Raw genomic sequence first — 8158 nt, forward strand, 5'->3', positions numbered from 1 at the left:
GGGAGATGCCTGAGTCTGTAGGATAAGAAATGTCCCACCAGTCCCCAGCTCTTCCTAGCCTTTGAGTCCCAGGCCCTAGACATTGTAGAGCGGATATGAGTGGTCCCTGCTGAACACTGCTCAAAATGCAAGACAAAGGATTGTTGTTAAGCCACTGAGTGTTGGTGTGGTATGTTACTCAGTAGATAACTGGAGCAGATGGTGAGGGCAGGACTGCGGCTGGGACATTTTGCAGCTACCAAAGCTCTTCAAGCAGCAGCCCCAGAGGACCAGTCCTGTGTGCAAATAGAACCTGGTGGGGTCCTGAATGATTCAGCTGTCCCCAGCCTGGTGGCTGGGTGGTCTCCAGTCCTCAGGTGTCCACAATCGACAGCCTTTCTCTACCCCTAATCCTGCCTCTTCTCTGCTGTAAGTTCCAGTTAGCTACATTAACTCCGCCCTGTGCCCCAGTTTGCTTAAGCAGCCACGCTAGCTCACTAACCCTCACATGTCCCCTACCCAGGCATTGGTTGAAGTCCTCCTGCAATCTATGTGTCTTTTCCTTCCCTAACTAGAAAAAACTAGTTGGTAACTTGCCTGCCTGGGCACACTGGCAACTCAGAAGTTTATGTTTGCCTTGAACTTCCACCCCCTACTCTCTGACTGCTAAAATCAGATTTTATGTTTGCTGGCTCCATTCTGGAGGGCAAACCCCTTCCACTCCTGGACCACCAATTCCAGGGTACTTTTCCATCTCACCGTTCATTGAGGTCCCTTCTTGCCTCTTGTCTGGGCCACCAGGACAGTAACAGACTGTGGGGATGGAGAGATGGAGGCGATTTGATAAACATATCTCAGTGTGGGAGAGTTTCTAAACAAGGGCTTCCAGCTCAAGTTGCCCTCAGTTTACCTTCTCTCTGAGGATCTCACTCTGTTGTTTCCACTATGTCAGGCAATTAGTAAGCCGCTTCCCCTTTAAAACTCTGGGCAAGCTGAACGAAAACCTCTTTCTTGGTTCCTCTTAGCACAGCTGACCAGACTAGCATTTTAAAATGTATTAACATAAGACAGAACCTAATTATAAAAAATATAAACAGCTTTTAAGAAAATAATGTATGTTCCCCAAAAAGCAGTCTGTGATCCCACAGTAATCTCTGTCTTATCACAAGGCTGGCACAACTTTTTAGCAGCTGGCCTGGCTGTCTTTCTGTTCAGTTCCATCTTCTCTACCCACAGCTAAGTTCAGAGGCTTTTGACGTCAAGCCCCAAAATCCAGATGTAAGTTTCTTAATGCCCTTTGGGGCTTCCTCCTCATTTCTGATCTATAGGACATGTCTGCACCGCTAACTGGCATTGTTAATTTATTGCCATAGTATCATCTTACCCTACAGGTGAGACGCCACCCTCTCATCCAGGGAGTAGCCCCTGCTTGCCAGGCACTAATAACCCTGAACACGCTCTGGAGGGGCAGATGGCTTGGGGAGGGGTTACTGTTCCCAGCGTTTAGATGAGGAGGCTGATGCCAGGGCAGGGAGACAATCAGGAATCTTCCCTGTGACTTCTCTGCTATGGTTTAGATGTCTGTTCCCTCCAAATCTCATGTTGAAATTTGATCCCCAGTGTTGGAAGTGGGGCCTGATGGGAGTGTTTGGGTCCTGGGGAGAGATTGTTCATGAATAGATTAATGCCCTCCCTCAGGCATGAGTGAGTAGTCAGAGAGCTGGTGGTAGAAAAGAGCCAGCACCTCCTCCTTCTCTCTCTAGCTTCCTCTCTGCCCATGTGCCTCACACTCGTGTGCTCCCTTTCTGCCTTCACCACAAGCGGAAGTAGCCTCAGGCCCTCACCCAATGCAGATACCCGTGCCATGCTTCGTGTCCAGCCTGCAGAACCATGAGCCAAATAAATCTCTTTTCACTATCCAATCTCAGGTATTGTTACAGCAACACACAGACTAGGGCGGAAAATGAGGAGGCTGATGCTATGGCAAGGAGACACGGTGGCTTCTCTGTACCTAAAATCAGAAGACTTTATCTGAGAAGAGCAAGTACATTTAATGAATGATTGCTGGTGCCTGTTGAAATTATGCAATCATTAGGGACTTAGAAAGAAAAAGAACTTTCTTCACAGACTCTAAGGGCTATCATGGGGACGCAAGAGGGCTCCTTGGGCACCACCTTAAATTTAGAACGTTGACATTATGCTCAAATGAGTTTAATGATGTAGTCATTGTATACTTTTGTGTTAAAAGTGTTAATGTGTTAAATATAAACATTGAAAATACACCACAGGCAAGGCACAGTGGCTCATGCCTGTAATCCCAGCATTTTGGGAAGCTAAGGCGGGAGAGTCACTTGAGCCCAGTTTGAGATCAGTCTGGGCAATGTAGCAAGACTTCGTCTCTACAAAAAATAAAAATAAAAAAATTAGCAGGACGTGGTTGCACCTGCTTATGATCCCAGCTACTCGAGAAGCTGAGGTGGGAAGATCACTTGAGTCCAGAAGGTCAAGGCTGCAGTGAGCAGTGATTGTGCCACTGCAATCCAACCTGGGTGACAGAGCGAGACCCTATCTCATAAATAAAATAAAATAAAATTTTATAACCCTGTGTGGTAGAATCTGCCTGTTTTTGTAGGTTCATGCTGCTCCTCGTGTCAAAGGTAGAGTCTGTTTCCTCTCTTTAATCTAGGCTGGGCTTGTGACCTGCTTTGACCAGTAGAATATGGCCGAACCCATCTGTGCCAGTGCCAGGTTTAGATCTGGCAGCTTCTTCGTTTGCCTTCTTGGGACCCAACTGTCAGGTCAGAAGCTCAGATTAGACTACTGAAAGGTAAGAGACCGTGTGGAGAGGGACACTGGAGAATGAGAGGCCACATGGATGTCAAAGCTCCAACCAAGTTTCCAGATGAATACAACCTTATGCCCCACAGAACAGAGATAATGAGCTGTCCCTGTTGAGTCCTGTCCAAATCACAGAACTGTGAGCAAATGAATAGCTGTATATAAAGCTACTAAGTTTTGGGGTGGTTTGTTATGCCATGATAAATAACAGAAACAATATTTTTATCATTTATTAATCATTTTAATATTCTAGGAGCCTAAATATGAATGAAAATGGCCTTCGCCCTTGCCTACTTTGGGTTAGGTCAGACTCCAAGACTTTTCTAAAAGTCTTGGCTTTCTTCTTATTACTTGAAGGTGATCTATAAAATGTACAATCACACCCTACTGATTTGACATATGTTATTCCTAAATGTTTGTGGAGCATCCTGAATCCTGAGCCATACAGGATCCATAAGAAAAAAATTACTCTCTCCTCCCTCCTCCCCTACCTATCATTCCAAAGTTCTTACATTACAGAACTGCTTTATGCAGATAGGCTTACAGATCCCCAGAGGAGAGCTCATATACCGTTTATATGATATCACACGCACCGGTGCCAGAGCACAGGGAATCTCTGTGAAGTTATCCGTGGCCCTGTCTGCTGTCTCCTCCAATCGAGAAACCCTCTTGGCTTCCTCATTACCATTTTTGCACCCCCAACTAGGGAATCTTTTCTAGTTTGTTTTGGTTTGGTTTGGCTTTTATTTTGATTTGGGTTATGAGAAAATGAGAATTCCCCTCTTCAAATTCTTATTTTTCTTTCTATTCCCCTAAGAATGCAGATATTTTGAAACACAGAACTAGGGGAGACACCCTATTCGCCTTTTTCTCTTCCCTTTCCTGAAAACACAAGCGTAGTGTTGTCTAACTAATAGAATGTGTGGGTGAAGGGCGAGGAGTGAGGAGAGCAAAGAGAAGGAAAAGATAGTGAGCAAAAAGGGTGAATATGTCAGCAATATTATCTGCTACTTGTACCTATGCCAAGCACTATGCTAGAAGCAGGTTTGCATTACTTCATTTACTCCTCACAGTGCCCTATGATGTAGACATTCTAGCTCTATTTTAAGGATAAGGAAACTGAGGCACAGAGAGGTTGACGAAGTAGTCCAATGTTACACGGCCGGTAGGAAGCAAAGGTAATACTAAACCCAAGTCAGTCAGATGCTTTAGTCAGGCTCTTAACCCCTTAGCCACTGCTTGGGACTTCTGGCCTCATGTTTACTGACAGTAAAAGGAAAGCAGTGAAAATTGCAAAAAAAAAAAAAAAAAAAAAAAAAAAAAGCTATGGCATTGAAACATTCATGGTGACCTGGGCATCCAGGAGGGGTAGAGGTTGGAATTAGTGGGTGTGAGAGAGAATGCCTCTGCCTGAACCTGATGTTGAACTAGAATGGAGAGTCAGGAAGGAGTCGCCAGTCCAGTGGCCAAAAATATACTTTCCAATGTATCCAATGTATATTCCGACATGAAATGTATTCTAATCTGTTCTCACTTGAGGTACTTTGATGGTACTTTCTAGAAGCAAATGAAGCTTGGCTTGTGTTTCAACTCAGTATGGCAAAGCCAGCATATTATGAAATATCAAGGCTGTCTGATTTCCTGCACATTGTGAAATCAGGGCTAAATAAACAACACGCAAGGTCGCAGTTACTCTTTAATGATGGGGAAAAGCCATATAAATGAGAAAAACAGGTTTACTCAGCATCTCTTTCTGAGGGGAAGAAAGGGGGGATGGAGGGTGAAGAGGGGACTGCCTGAGGGTAGAGGCAGACCTTGTCAGCCTGCAGTGGTGGGGAGAAGATATTTGGCCAGAGATGGGGTGCAGTGGTGGATTGGGGAATGGCAGGCTTAGATATTAGACTATGGAAACGGTAAAAATCAGCCCCACCCTTCACCACTAACCTGGTCTCCTCATGATTCCTAACCACTGCACTCACCACATATCCTGAGCCTCTGAAATGATTACCCAGAAGCCTCCTATACTCATCTAACCTCAGAGAAGTCTGCTAGTCAGTTAATTTTACAATGGTTGTAAGCATTTCCAGTTCTTTCATAAATAACAAATACTGTTTATAATTAGTGTCAATGAAAAACGTTTCAGAACATTAATGAGTAGTGATTGCTTCAGCTGAATTGCCAGCTATCTTAAGCAGCACTGACTTCTCCATTTTGGATCAAACCAGAGGAGAGAGAGATGCAATCACAGTTCTTCAAAAAGTTAAACAGAATTATCATATGAGCTAGCAACTCTCTTCCTAGGTATATAACCCCCAAAATTGAATACAGGTACTCAAACAAATACTTCTAAACCAGTGTTTATAGCCTCATTAGTCACAATAGTCAAAAGGTGGAACTGACCCAAATGCCATCAGAGAATAATAGATACACAAAATATGTTATATACATACAGTGAGAAATTCTATTCAGCTATAAAAAGGAAAGAAATAGGCTGGGTGTGGTGGCTCATATCTGTAATCCCAGTATTTTGGGAGGCCGAGGCAGGAGGATTGCTTGAGGCCAGGAGTTTAAGACTAGCCTGGGCATCATAGCAAGACCCTATCTCTACAAAATAAAATGAAAATTAACTGGATATGGTGGCATGCACCTATCGTCCCAACTTACTTATGAGTTGAGATGGGAGGATTCCTCAAGTTCAGGAGTGCAAGGCTGCAGTGAGCTATGATTGTGACACTGTACTCGAGCCTATGACAGAGCAAGATCCTGTGTCTTAAAAAAAGTATGAAGTCCTGATACATGCTACTACCATGCAGACTTCTTTTTTTTTCTTTCTCATCTGCCATTTCTGATGTGAGTAATGGTCCCTCTTGGAATATGATATTTTTAAAAATAAGTGATGGGTAAAGAATTCTAGAAAGTTCTGGCAATTTTTTTTTTGAGACGTAGTTTCACTCTTGTTGCTCAGGCTGGAGTGCAATGGTGCAATCTCTGCTCACCGCAACCTCTGCCTCCTGAGTTCAAGCAATTCTCCTGCCTCAGCCTCCCGAGTAGCTGGGACTACAGCTGCACGCCACCACACCCAGCTAATTTTTGTATTTTTAGTAGAGACAAGGTTTTACCATGTTGACCAGGATGGTCTCGATCTCTTGACCTTGTGATCCTCCTGCCTCAGCCTCCCAAAGTGCTGGGATTACAGGCATGAGCCACTGCGCCTGGCCGGTTCTGGCAATTTTTTTACCCAGGGAGAAATAAAAGGGATAACCAGTCATATATGCATTTTCTGTTGCATAAGAAGAAAGATTGTGCAAGAATGGCTCCAGGTGCTCACCTAGGGTCAGCTGGGACCCCAGGAGCTTCCTCATTCTCTTGGCAGAGACAGTATACACACTCAGCTTCCCCTGGGGCTGGCAGCTTCCTCCTGGTCCTCTCTATTTCCCCATGGGAAACTGCACAACTCACAGGGCCCAAGGTCCCTAGTTGATTCCTAATCAACTCCTGTAAAGAGTCAGCTCCCTAAATCCAAACTCCCTGGTACAATGCAATCTGTATATTCCCTTATGAACAAGACTACTTTCCCATACCTGCCTATGGGAAGAAAGATCCATTGTGGCAGGGGAAAGGGACAGGCTTTCTCCTCTGGAACAGAACCATACAGCCCAGCAGCCCTCACCTGCCTCACTGATGGCAAGCTTGGGCAACCACTGCCTGGGGAGTTTTTCTTTTCCCCAGTAAAGCCTATTCCCCATTATTCTTTTTTTTTTTTTTTGAGATGAAGTTTGCTCTTGTCGCCCAGGCTGGAGTGCCGTGGTGTGATCTCAGCTCACTGAGACCTCTGCCCCCTGGGTTCAGGCGGTTCTCCTGCTTCAGCCTCCTGAGTAGCTGGGATTTCAGGCGCCTGCCACCACGTCTGGCTAATTTTTTGTATTTTTAGTAGAGACAGGGTTTCATCATGTTGGCCAGGCTGGTCTTGAACTCCTGACCTCAGGTGATCCACCTGCCTCAGGCACCCAAAGTGCTGGAATTATAGGCATGAGCCACTGCACCTGACCTAGTCCCCATTATTCTAAGTGAAGTATTTCAAGAACAGAAAACCAAATACCGCGTGTTCTCACTTATTAGCTAAAGAGCTAAGTATCAAATACTCACAGACGCAAAGATGGGAACAATTGACACTGGGGACTACTTGAAGGGGGAGGTGGGCGGGAGTGTGGGTACCTATTGGATATCGTGCTCACTACCTGGGTGACAGAATCCTTCATACACCAAACCTCAGTGATGTGCAATTTACCCATATAACAAACTTGCACATGTACCATCTGAACCTGAAATAAAAATCAAAGGAAAAAAAATGCCTATTCCTTAATCTATGCCACATGATGTGGAATTCATCCCAAACTCTAACAATAGGTGACTACCACGAAGGGATCCACCTGGTATACTAATATCTCTGTATGAAACAGGAAAAGGAAACTGCACATTTAAGAATGAGGCCTATACAGAATTTCAGGGAGCCTGGGCAGGACCAATCCTTTATCTGAAGAAAAATCTTAGTATTCAATGGTACAAAATACTACTTTTAAATTCAGTCTCCAGTCCTTCCAGTGTCCAGTTCATGAACATCCGGACATCATCTTTCCTATCTTTTTTTTTGAGACTGAATCTCATGCTGTCACCCAGGCTGGAGTGCAGTGGCATGATCTCAGCTGACTGCAAACTTCACCTCCCAGGTTCAAGTGATTCTCGTACCTCAGCCTCCCAAGTAGCTGGGACTAGGCATGAGCTACCATGCCCGGCTAATTTTTGTATTTTTTGGTAGAAATGGGGTTTCACCATGTTGGCCAGGCTGGTCAAACTCCTGACCTCAGGTGATCGGTCCGCTTTGGCCTCCCAAAGTGCTGGGATTATAGGCATGAGCCACTGTGCCTGGCCTTTTTTCTATCTTCTCTTTAGTCTTTTTCTCTCTGCTGCCTCCACCAGCCCTGTCCTAGAGGAGCCTCTCAAGTTCTGGGTAATTATGAGAGGAGACTTTAGGTCCTTCACATTGTTTCAGAGTCAACCGAAAGACACATCCTTTTCTTGTCACTGCTGAAGTTCTCTCAAACTCTGTTTGCTCTGCCTTAGCGAAAGGTAAATATTACTTGCTATATGCCAAGCTCTGTTATAAGGACTTCATATCTACTAATTTTTCAAAGGTCTGGGTAGGGGAAGAAGACCCTGGTCGTGTATATTTCTACCATGGCGGACTTGTAAGCCTCAGCTGAGCACCTAATCTAAGTGTTGGTCCGGAAAGAGTTCTAAGCTGAAGCTCAGAAGAAAGGCAGGTGGGAAGAGGCCCAGTAAA

Source organism: Aotus nancymaae, unplaced genomic scaffold (genome assembly GCF_030222135.1).
Source record: "Aotus nancymaae isolate 86718 unplaced genomic scaffold, 86718_ANA_hifiasm-v0.15.2.pri h1tg000006l, whole genome shotgun sequence".
NCBI lineage: Eukaryota > Metazoa > Chordata > Mammalia > Primates > Aotidae > Aotus > Aotus nancymaae.